We start from the raw sequence: 12,719 nt of genomic DNA on the forward strand, positions 1-12,719 counted from the left end.
GATCTATGTGTCTGTTTTTGTGCTAGTACCATACTGTCTTGATGATCACAGCTTTGTGATATAGCTTGAAGTCCAGCATCATGATGCCTCCAGCTTTGGTTTTCTTTTTCAACATTCCTCTGGCTATTCGAAATCTTTTCTGGTTCTGCTCAAATCTTAGGATTATTTGTTCCAACTCAATGAAAATTGTCCATAGTATTTTGATAGGAATTGCATTGAATGTGCAGATTGTTCTGGGTAGCATAGACATTTCCACGATATTTATTCTTCCAATCCATGAGCATGGAATACTTTTCCATCTCTTTGTGTCTTCCTCAATTTCTTTCAGAAGTGTTCTGTGGTTTTTAGGACACAGATCCTTTACCTCTTTGGTTAGGTTTATTACTAGGTATCTTATGGCTTTTGGGTGCAATTGTAAATGGCATTGACTCCTTAATTTCTTTCTTCTGTCTCATTGTCAGGGTAGAGAAATGCAACTCATATCTGTACATTGATTTTGTATCCTGCCACATTGCTGAACTGCTGTATGAGTTCTAGCAATCTTGGGGTGGAGTTTTTGGTTTATCCATACACAGTATCATGTCATCTGGGAAGAGTGAGAGTTTGACTTTTCTTTGCCAATTTGAATGCCTTTGATTTCTTTTTGTTGTCTGATTGCCAAGGCTAGGACCTCTAGTACTATGTTGAACAACAGTGGTGAGAGTGGGCATCCCTGTTGTGTTCTGACCTTAGGGGGAAAGCTCTCAGTTTTTCCCCATTGAGGACGATATTCACTGTGGGCTTTTTGTAGATGGCTTTTATGATATTAAGGTATGCTCCTTCTGACCCTACACTTTGAAGAGTTTTAATCAAGAATAGATGCTGTATTTTTTTCAAATGCTTTTTCTGAATCGATTGATAAGATCATATGGTTCTTGTCTTTTCTTTCATTAATGTGATCTATCACGTTAATTGATTTATGAATGTTGAACCACCCTTGCATCCCAGGAATAAATCCCACTTGGTCATGGTGAGTAATCCTTTTAATGTACTGTTGGATATGCATATACATATCTTAATAAGTTTTTTTAATAAGTTTTAAGGAAGACTTACACTGGTATTTCCTTCCAAGTCAACAGTGACTTGAAAATAAGTGAATGTGTTTACAGCCATAACCAGATGCCGAGCCTCAGGAACTGCAAATAAGAGGTCTTCCCATTTCATTGCTTGATCCTTGCAGCCTTCTACTTATTGAGAAAACAACCAATTTTTTTCTGCTTCCAAAAGTAATATATATTTTTGAAGACATTACTAAAAAATAAAAAGTTTCCTATATTCCATTGGCTTGAGGAAGTCATAATAGGTAATTAATTCCATTCATATCTTTTCCAACTTTAAATGTGAGAATACTTCCAGATGAGATTAGCATTTGAATCCATGGATTCAGTAAATTGTCCTTCTAATGTAGGTGGGCACCATCCAATCCACTGAGGGCATGGAAAGAACAGAAGGTAGAGGAAGGGGGATTGCCTCCTTTTTTTCTCTGCCCCACTATTGAGCTGGGACATCTCATTTCATCTTCTTCTGCCCCCAGACTAGCATTTACACCATCTTGAGCTTCCCTGGTTCCCCAGCCTTCAGCCTCAGACAGAATAACATCACAGGTTTTCCTAGGTCTCCAGCCTTCAGTATATATATATATATATATATCCTGTTTGTTCTTTTTTTTTTATGGAACGTTTCATGAATTTATGTGTCATCCTTACACAGGGACCATGCTAATCTTCTCTATATGGTTCCAACTTTAGTATATATACTGCCAAAGAGAACACAATCTCCTATTTGTTCTGTTTCTCTGGAGAACCTTGACTAACACCACTAACATTTCTGTATATTTAAGTAAGACAAAACACACACACATACACAAACATATTAGAGACTGCTAGAATAAAATTCATATTCTCCTCTTCCTCCTGAGAACACATGGAGAATACATTTCTCAGCATGTTTTATAGTTGAATGTGGTCATATGACTAAGGCTAGCCAATGGAACATGAACAGAAGGGATGTGCTCTTATTAGAGGCCTGGCAGGGAGACCCTCCCATACATGCTGCTCCAAGTTCTTTTCTCCTTCTAGCTGGTTGGCATGGAGGCAACCACATGTTGAAGATGAAGGAGCTTTCTTCAGTCTAAACACTGCATGACTGCTTGGAGGAGAGTCACCCCAAGAACCTGTTCGCCTGCTCACGTTAATTGTGTGAAGAAAAATATACTTCCACTGTGTATATTTGGAGCCTGTTTGTTATACTAGCTAACATACTGCCGTGCAACTTACTTCTTTGATGTAAAAATATATCTTGAATATTTTTCCATGTTAATACATATACCATATTTTTATAAGACATACTTTATTCCTCACAATTTATCTTTTCTGAAATTGGGAGGTATCTCATATTAAGAAGTACAGTTCCCCAAAAAAGTTCTGTTAAATGATTAAGGGCATCTTAGAATCAAGGAAAAATTTTACTTTTTAGGGCTTTAAAAAATATTACAAACATATTGTTGCTATTAAAATTTAAAATAGTACCACAAGATTTTGAAGGAAGGGGAAAGTCTCTATAGTAGCAGAAATGTTCAGACAGGACAACTCTTCACTTGAATTTCAGTTGAAATAGTTTTTTTTAATGAAGATGCATAATACCCACAATCAGATCCCCAATGTGAATAAGTAGGGAAAGTCTTGATTTTTAAATAGTTCAGTCCTAGGTTTAATCTTAGGAACTACTCAGGATATAACCAAGAATTGCAATGAAGCTTTATAATGGCCCATCAAGGGGAACTATCCAAACCAACCAAACTTGAAAACTATCAGAGAGCATTTCAATGAAGGATTTAAATGGCATGGCCTGAGACAGAGAACAAATCAACCAATTGGGCATACCATCTCCAAAAAGATTGAGAATCCTTATTTTTAAGGTTATATTTCATTTATATTCAAGAAGAACTACCAAATTCCTTACTTCTTATCTCCAAATTGTCCAGATTCCAAATTTCTTTAAATTACAAAGCACATTTGGTATTGTATGAGAAATTTTGGACCTAGATTTATGGGTCAGAAAACATCTCTCTCCTTAAAGGCTTTCTAAATCTGCACATAAGAAAGGCATTTTTTGCAGGACTAGCTCCATAAAACATTAAACTTGAAAAAAAAATAAGACACACAGAGGTACTTGACATATTAAAATTAATTTTCATCATCAAATTCATTTGCTGTTTTCTCTCCAAGACAATTCAGGGCTTTGTGGTCACTATACAACTTTGTTTTGCCTCTTTTGATGGTTTCTGAGGTCCCTGGAATCCCTAAATTATTCTCTTTGAAATATGTTTCCTTTAGTAAAGCAGAATTTTGTTCTCACAGAAAGAATTGGTGATTCAAAAATGCCTTTTTGGGTACAGAATAAAATATTCATCAAACCTTGCTTCCCAATCTCCCAAAATCTATTTATTAAAATGTCATCAAAAGTCTTATGGTGACAAAGTTCCCAGGTGAAAGTGAAAATAACAGAAATAGCTGATTTACATGATGATTTTTATATTTCTGGTCCAGTTTTTCAACATTTCACAAATCTTATATTTGTACAGAACATGACCCCTGGAGTTTTCTTCCCTCTCAATCAGTAGTCATGTAAACACCCTCGAGTCAAAACTGAGGAGTCTTGAGCTAGAATTCACTGAAGAAGATATATAGGATTTAGCTTACAAGATTTATAAGGTAAATTCCAGAAGCTCCCCACCCAATGGCAATCCAGACAAATGGGAAAAATAATGTAACTCCTTTGGAAGAAGATGTGGTTTGTAAATCTGGCTGAGCCAACGTCTTCAACATAAGAGAGCCAGCCAGCAACTCACTATTAATAGGCAATATTTATACCTTTGAATCATGTGGTTTCTCTGGCGATGAATAATGAAAACCATTTGATTTTTCTGTCCAAGTAATAACCAGTCTTGTTCAAGGAAACTCATTTTATTTAAAGCTTTGGGATTGTTGGGAGTTTTTCCTTGGTTAAAAAAATAATAATAAACTAGCATCAAATGATTCTTACTTCTTTCTTTACTCTAAAAAGGAGAAAACTGTCTGTTCTTTCAGCATCTTCTCTGGAATTTGTATTTAGTGGAGCCTAGATCATTTGACTTGTTTTTTTTTTTTAATATTTTTTCCTCCATGTAAGCAAACATTTTCATATAGTGTTCACTTTGTGCTACGTACTGTTCCAAGCACTTGACATGTATTAACACCACTGATTTTGACACTCATATGAGATTTCCCTGATAATTTCTTCTTTCCCTTCAAACTTAAGAAAACAGTGAGTTACTGCAGCGGATAGGACTAATATTTCAATGTAAGTCTTCTTGTCTTTTAGGATTATCCCAAACAGATAGGAATGAAGAAAAATAGAAAGTTAACCTGCAAAATATGATTTGGGGATCATTATCAATAGAGAAATAACAAACAGAAGAGTGTCCGTAAAGGTAAATATTTAACTTGGATCAAATCTATAGTTTAGGAAATCTGTATAAAGACAGGTAAACTTACAACCATATAAGTTAACAAGTCTGTATTTATTGTATCAAAAAATCAGAAATTTTGTCACAAAATACACCATAAAATGCAATGCTACTGAACATATACTAGAGTCAACAGAGTGTAGTTAATACAGTTTTCACAATGCTTACTTAAGCACTTAGAGAAAAGAGACTAGAATGCTATCATGTGATCGAATGCTATCCTTCCAGCTTGATGGAAGACCGAGGTCCTAGTTTGATCTTTCCAGTTTTCTATGTATCTTGAGTCGCATCATGGTATGTGTTACAACACTTCCCTTAATGAAGTTGAGCATTGGCCAGATGACTTCCTGAAGTCCCTGAAGTGTGAGTTCATTTCATGCATCAGTGTACCCTCCTCTCACACACTGGTCTTCAAACTGGGATTCGCAGAGCACTAGATTTACACAAAAATAAAGCCTTCCAATAAAGTAAGTTTCAGAAATGCCTCATATTTTTTTTTTCAGAAATGCCTCATATTATGTGGCCCTCCTGGCGATCCCCACTATACCAAAGACTCTGAGGAACCTTGCATGAAGAATTTAACCCAATCTTAGTGTTCTGGGAACATAACTAGAACCACTGGTTTACCTAGTGATCTCTGGACAATCTGCTTCAATGGAGTTAGACCTGCGTTTGGGGGTTTCTTTGGTAGTGGTATTCTCCTTTGGTTCTTAGGTATAGAAGTTTGAGCTAATCATCTTTCTCAGTTAATGATTTGTGATATAGCGTTTTATAATAAGAAATATATATTTGGTCTTTGTCCCCTCCCTTGGCACAGGGCTAAAACCCTTGGAAATTCCCAAATGATAAGCATCCTTTGTTATTCAAAATAAGCCCTTTCAACCACACCAGAGTTTATGTTAATAGGGTGACTTTTCCCTAAAGAAGGGGGCTGGTTGGTAGGAAGACCAACCACAAGATTAGGGGATGGGTACTTTCAGCTCTGACCCCCAACCTCCAGGGAAGGAACAGGGATTAGAGGTCAAGTTAACCCCTAATGTCAATGATTTGACCAATCACGCCTCTGTAATGAAGTATCCATAAAAACCCAAAAGGACTGAGTTCAGAGAGCTTCCCAGTTGGTGAACATGTGGAGGTGCTGGGAGAGTGGGGTCCAGAGAGGGCATGAAAGCACCCCTTCCCTCATACCTTGCCTTAGGCATCCCTTCCATCTGACTGTTCCTGACTTACATCTTTTAGTAATAAATTGGTAATCTAGAGAGTAACATGTTTTCCTGAGTTTTATGAGCTGCTCTAGTAAATTAATGGAAACCGAGGGGGTAATTGTGGGAACTTCCCATTCACAGCAAGTCAGTCAGAAGCATAAACGACAACAGAGACTTGCAATTGTTGTCTGAAGTGGGGGAGTGGGCAAGGGACAGTCTTGGAGGACTGAGCGCTAACCTGTAGGATCCGGCGCTATTTCCAGGTTGATGGTGTCAGAACTGAGATGAATTATAGGATACTCACCTGGCATCTGGAGAACCTGAGAATTGCTTGATGTGGAAAAAACACAAATTTAGAATGAAGTATTTTTTTTAAGATTTTATTTATTTATTCATGAGAGACACACACAGAGAGAGGCAGAGACATAGGCAGAGGGAGGAGCAGGCTTCATGCAGGGAGCCCAATGTGGGACTCGATCCCAGGACCCCAGGATCATGCCCTGAGACAAAGGCAGACGCTCAACTGCTGAGCCACCCAGGCATCCCTAGAATGAGGTATTGAGGTAATGTGATGGTTCAGGAGATGCAAGATGTTTTTCTTTACATGACCCATTTTCACAACGGTCAGAGCAAGATCCCTCTCTATTTGTTTTATTCATCTTGTTTTAAAATTTACCTGAGGTTTATTTTAATCAGATATGGTCAGATACACAGACATGGAACTATCATGAAGGAAAGCTTTGTACTCATAGTTCCTTCAAAACGGGAGGTACGCCATGCTGCACAGGGCCACACAGAAAGCACCAGAGTTGGCCAGGACGCAGAGGAAGCAGGGGACAACCTGAACAAGAGCCTTCATTGTGGTTTTCATGGGAAAGCAAGGCAAGGTTAGTAAGCAGGCTTAGGACTGACTAGTTTGAAGAACTGCTGTGGGCTGTGGGGAATAGGGAAAGTCCCTTGTTGTCTGGGACCTAGCCCTTGTGTGATTAGGGCAAGTGGATGGTAGCCCTGAATGGAAGAATGCTGTAAGAGCCAGTAAAAGGAGATGATCTGGAGTGTGGGTTCTGGATTGGTTGATTTGCATAGGAAAGGTAAACTTACTGGTGAGTTGTTTGCTCTCTCAAGCAATTAGCTCATCCTGGGGTCACAGCAAGGCCCCAATGTCAAAACATCAGAATAAAAAGAAATGCAGGACGCCTGGCTGGCTCAGTGGTTGAGCATCTGCCTTAGGCTTAGGGCGTGATCCTGGGATCCAGTCCCACATCAGGCTCCCTGTATGGAGCCTACCTTTATCTCTACCTTTGTCTCTGTCTCTCTCTGTGTGTGTCTCTCATGAATAAATAAATAAAATCTTAAAAAAAAAAGAAAAAAGATACGTTTATTACAATCTCTGATTTCTGTTCTCACTACCTCCTCCCCAAAACAAATCAATTCTACAGTATTTGGTATATTCCTCAGAAATATAAATATGCTTCTAAATGATGAAGTGAGGTTCATGTATATTATTTTAAGTTGCATAGATAGCATTGTGCAAGAAGCTCATTCTCTCTTTTTATTTTCATCAACCCTATGTTTTGAAGTTGCTATTAATCATCTCATTTTAGCATGTAGCATCTAGTGGCAGTATAGTATTTCTTGGGCTGCACTTGACTTATCCATCCCCTTAATGGAGGATTCTTGGTTGCTTCCAACTCCTCACCAGGAACAATGCTTCAATGTTTCCTTACATGAGAATTTCTCTGGAAAGCAGCTACCATGTTGAAGGGCACATGAACACTTAATTTCACCAAGTACTGTAAGTTTGCTCTCCAGAATGATTGTGCCAGTTTATTATACCAAAGCCACAGAGCCTGGGGTCCTCATTTCCCCACATGCACTGACATGGCTAAGTCACATATCACTGTAGAACATCTGTGTGGTTTCAGCTTTAAGTTTTTGCACCAAGCACACACAGGCAAGTATAGCTGCTCTGCATTTGGTTCTCTTAGACTGTTTCAAATTACCCTTGGTGCCAAAAGACTAGATTGCAAAAGCACCAAACTTAACTTCTATGGCTTCGCCGCAGCCTCAAGAGGCTCTATGTGGTCCCAAGTTGGCTCTGATGTGTTGACATTAATCCCCAGTATGGCTTGGAGATTCAGAGACCCAAACTGTGGGTCTCATTGTAGAGTGACAGAGTTTCTTAGTGAAAGAATCAAGAGAAATAAGCAACCTTATTTTAAAGACAATATGGCATCTTCTTGCATTAGATAGAAAAATAGTTCAACGATGGGATGCCTCAGTGGCTCAGTGGCTGAGCATCTGCCTTTGGCTCAGGGCGTGATCCCAGTTGGGGATCGAGTCCCACATCCCGCTCCCTGTTAAGGAGCCTGCTTCTCCCTCTGCCTATGTCTCTGCCTCTCTGTGTGTCTCTCATGAATAAATAAATAAAATCTTAAAAAAAATAGTTCAATGAAATTATTATAAAATCAAATAAGAAGGTAATATAAAAGTAGTGTGTATGAAATCTTCTGACTTTAAGGATCAGGTTTTTCTGAAGAAATCAAGGAAGAAGTAGAGCGGTTCGAAAAACATGCCTCATTCTTACACTCAGGACACGAATGGAGGAAGAAAGAAAACAAAAATAAAGGCCAATTAAACTATAGAAAGAGACAAATTTCCTTTGAAGGAAAGTTGAGACCTCAGGAGATCGGATGGGTTAACATATAATGAAGATGATGGAAATGGGGAGAAATGTTTTACATGTTACTAGATCAGAAAGAGTGACTTGCACCCGGTGAGATCTAACATAAGAAGTGAGGTAAGACTGTCTTGGGGAAGAAGCGGCCCCCCAGTACCCGGAACGACAAGGCACGAAAGATCGAGCCCAGCCGATCCTCGGGGGCTCCTAGCAACGGGCCAGGGCGGCAGTTCCATGGAGACCGGGGAGCGCGCTCGCCTCATCCTCACCCCTGTCCTCCAGCTTCTCCTCCGCGTCCACGGAACCCGCACCAGCGAGGCCGCCGCCCCCTCTTCCCACGGATGTGATCTTCGTGGTGGGGAGCCAGGTTGTTAAACTACCCCAATGGATGCAGCCAGTGATGTTGCATTGGACATTCTAATTACAAATGTAGCCTGTGTTTTTAGAACAAGATGCCATTTGAAATTAAGGAAGATTGCTTTGGAGGGAGCAAATGTAATTTATAAACGTGATGTTGGAAAAGTATTAATGAAGCTTAGAAAACCTAGAATTACAGCTACAATTTGGTCCTCAGGAAAAATTATTTGCACTGAGAAACAAGTGAAGAAGAAGCTAAATTTGGTGCCAGACTTAGCTCGCAGCCTGCAGGAATTAGGTTTTCGGGTAATATTTACAGATTTTAAGGTCGTTAACATTTTGGCAGTGTGTAACATGCCGTTTGAAATCCGCTTGCCAGAATTCACAAAGAACAATAGACCTCATGCCAGTTATGAACCTGAACTTCATCCTGCTGTGTGCTATCCGACAAAATCTCTAAGAGCTGCATTACAGGTTTTTCAACAGGGAGTATCACAGTAACAGGTATTTTGTGGGCCCAACGTAAAGGCTGTTGCTACCGCTGTGGAACAGATCTACCCATTTGTGTTTGAAAGCAGGAAAGAAATTTTATAATCCATCACTCAACTAGTTAGAACCTAACCAAGCACCTTTTAAAACCTGCTGCACATTGGACCCAAAACAAAAGGAAAACTGGACCAACAGTAATTGAGGAAATAGACTCTTATATTCATTCATGGCTGCAGTGTGAGCTCCAGGCCCTTTGGGTTTTACTTCAAACCTTGCTGTAATATAAAAAGGAAGTTTACAAGACATGACGTTGCTGCTTTTACAAAAGGACATTCTATTTATTTTCGCAGTAATTCTCATGTCCCCATAAGCAGAGCTGTCACAGAGTGCACTACCTTAAACTGTTCCATTAGTGTCATTATTTTTTCCCAGTTTGAGCTAAAGTGTTTTATTTGTGAACAGTCTTTTACATTTTTGTATGCTGAATATGGGCACCAAAGAACCTGTAAAAGTTATCTTTTTCAATTGAATGTGCACAAATAAAAGTTTGGAAAAGATCTCTCTTCATATCCATTCTGCAAATTTCATTCCCCATTTTCTATTTTAACAAAAATTGTATTCATAATTCTTTTTTTTCTTTTTAATCTATGCAAGCTTAGACTTTTTTTTTTTTTTGCAAGCTTAGACTTTTGCTAAAGTGTGTTGGCTTCTTTTTGAAGTGTATTTTGTAAATATATGCCATATGTGTATAGTATCTTTTACTGCTCTGTTACCAAATATCGAATAGGATTTTTTTTCTTGCAGATTAGAAATAAAAATATGTATATAAATTCTAGGGAGCAAACTGGAGTAGAACTTTATAGGTTAAGCATAATGTTTTCTGTTGCTAATTTAATATGATAGAAAATGCTAACTATCTTTTAAAGTTACAGAAGTGTAGTTTAAAAGGCAAAACCTCGTACCTACAAGATGGATATGAGAAAAAAGCTGTGATGGGTTGTACCTCATATGTGCTTTTGTTGTTCTGGTAAGACTCAACTTTAGTTGTAGGAAAGTAGTCATCTTAGGTTGGTGCTGAAGGCTATCCTAAGAGTTTTGTCAGAAGTTGATACATTGTGCTATTTTAACAAGAAGTGCCCACAAGCTGCCTCTGTGCCACAGTATAATTATAATATAGTTCAACTTGAACTGGAAAACCATTTTGCAAGATGTGTCTTTCCCCTTGCTATGTCTTATTTAATGGAGCTGAAGAGTGACCATTCAGTATCTGGGATTGCTCCTCTGAAAGTTACAATAAATATGCATTTGTGAAACTTTGGTCCTCTGGCTCACCCCAAAGCCTAGGGGCAGTCATACCCAATCAGGCTGCACTTGTGTTACCACTTGGGATTAGGAGTTTCGCATAAGCAACAATAATTTCACTTAGAAATAAAGCTAAGTGGAGAGTCCAATTAGCTTCTTAGTAGTAACTTCATAAAGACAAGATTCCAATGCCATCTTCCACAAAAACTTGGATTTCCAAAATGTTTTAAAAGTTGCATGAAAAAAATTGTGACATCTTGTCCTCCATATTCTAGTTCATTTTCCTTACCACATTATAAAGTCTTCCAAACCTAGCTCATACTGCACTGACCAACATACATTATTTTATACTTATTTTCATCTTTTCTCTCAATGCCTTTCCCTACTGTGCCTCTCACTCTTAAGTCAGGGGGGCAAAGGCTAACTTTTATATTTTCTTTATTGTGAAAGATTTAATTGTGCTTTCCAAACTTCTCTTAGTCTCTCTCTCTTTCTACATTATGTTTATTTGCTTCATCTTAAGCTCCAATAGGATAGGATAAACCTCATAAAATATAGAGGAGGAGACAGTTCAGTGAAGAAGTCACAGGTTCTGGGTACAGTATTTTTAAAAATTGAGGTTTTCCACTTAGCTTTAACTAACAGTATTAAGTGACCTGTTTTGTAACATTCACAAAAAAAAAATACAGAAAAGGGTCAGAACACATCATTATATGGCCAACATGCAGATCCAGATGTTGTAGTATTTTCAGTATTCAAGTGACTTGAAAAGTAGGTAGATCAGTAGCTCATCAAAATGCTTTCTTTGAAGAGAGGAAGAAAGACAATCTAACCAGTTCAGGTTTCAGGGCTGCCATGCATCACCTGGCAAAGTGTCATGTATAACCCTCTAAACTTAACAAAGCTGGTAAGAATGACTGTGTCTGATGTCTTCTGCTGGCTCTTCACAAGTGCTGTAAATTTTTTTTATAAATAAAAACTGTGAATACACAAACACACACACACACAAAAGTGAGGTAAGATCAGAGAGAGGGTTGGAAGACCTCCCCAGAAGTAGTGGAGATCTGGGAAACTCTTGAGAGGTGCCTTCTAAAACTTAAATCTAAGGTCTATAGTGAGGGGGCATCTGGGTAGCTCAGTGGTTGAGCATCTACCTTCAGGTCAGGTCATGATCCCAGAGTCCTGGGATGAAGTCCCACATCAGGGTCCCCACAGAGTCTCTCATGAATGAATAAATAAAATAATAAGATAAAATAAAATAATAAAATAAAATAAAATGTCTATAGTGAGAACTGTTGGGAGAACCACTCTTGTAAGACTGGGACCACTGGACCAAGGAGCTAGGAAATTCTAGATCAACTTAAGGGAGGAACACCAGGAATTAGTGTAAAACACTGAGTTTCAGGATGATGCAGTCATGGGAAGAGAAGGGATGGGGCCTATGTCCTGCAGGAACACATATCGATTTGTGGACTTGTTATTTATGGGACAGGAAGGGAAGGTTCAGACAGACAAGATCAACTACAGAAGAGTGAGACAAGTCAGTACCAGCTAGAGACCAGGCCTCCAGTGGGTGCTGGCCTGACAAGAGACCATCTCCTGAGTGAGATGTTCTGATGCAAGAAGGTGAGAATGACCATTGATGTGTGTTATCAGTGGACATTTTTGAGCACGCTCAGACCTCATTAATTTCCTATTTTTCTCTCTGGAGATCTCAAAGAGAAAATGAAGACAAATATATATTTCTTAATGTCTGTGACAGAAAGCAAATAAGAGAAACAAGGAAGACAGCATTTAACTTCAGCAAGTAGTGCAAGGCCCAGGGGGTTAGAGAAGAAAATAGACTACTGAAGATACAGGTCAAATTGTTAGAAACTCACTGAGCCTTCCTGAAAGGAGAACAGTAGAGCAAATAAAACACCAGCAGATCACATCCCTATATAAAAAAAATATGTACCAGAAAGAAGTGCCAGAACATCCAAAAGCTGGGGAAGATGAGCTAGGGAACTGGAGTTAGGGGCTTTCTGTGGTTGAGGCAGCTGAAGGCTCTGTGTGCCACAAAGCACCAGGATATTTGACTAATTCACTGGGACAGTCTCAAGTTGTTGTGGGTCCTCAATGGGCCCTGGGGTACTAGCTT

The 12,719-nt window shown here is 38.8% G+C and overlaps 1 non-coding gene and 1 pseudogene across 1 annotated transcript; one reads left to right on the forward strand and one right to left on the reverse strand.

Annotated features, from left to right (window-relative positions):
- Nucleotides 1-1,704: 1,704 nt before the first annotated feature.
- Nucleotides 1,705-1,809, reverse strand: LOC112665171 (U6 spliceosomal RNA). The gene has a single exon (XR_003140264.1). It is a non-coding gene; the product is annotated as a U6 spliceosomal RNA (small nuclear RNA).
- Nucleotides 1,810-8,653: 6,844 nt separating this feature from the next.
- Nucleotides 8,654-9,834, forward strand: LOC112665048 (TATA box-binding protein-like 1; annotated as a pseudogene).
- Nucleotides 9,835-12,719: the final 2,885 nt, after the last annotated feature.

The sequence above is a fragment of the Canis lupus genome, chromosome 17 (assembly GCF_003254725.2).
Source record: "Canis lupus dingo isolate Sandy chromosome 17, ASM325472v2, whole genome shotgun sequence".
Lineage (NCBI taxonomy): Eukaryota > Metazoa > Chordata > Mammalia > Carnivora > Canidae > Canis > Canis lupus.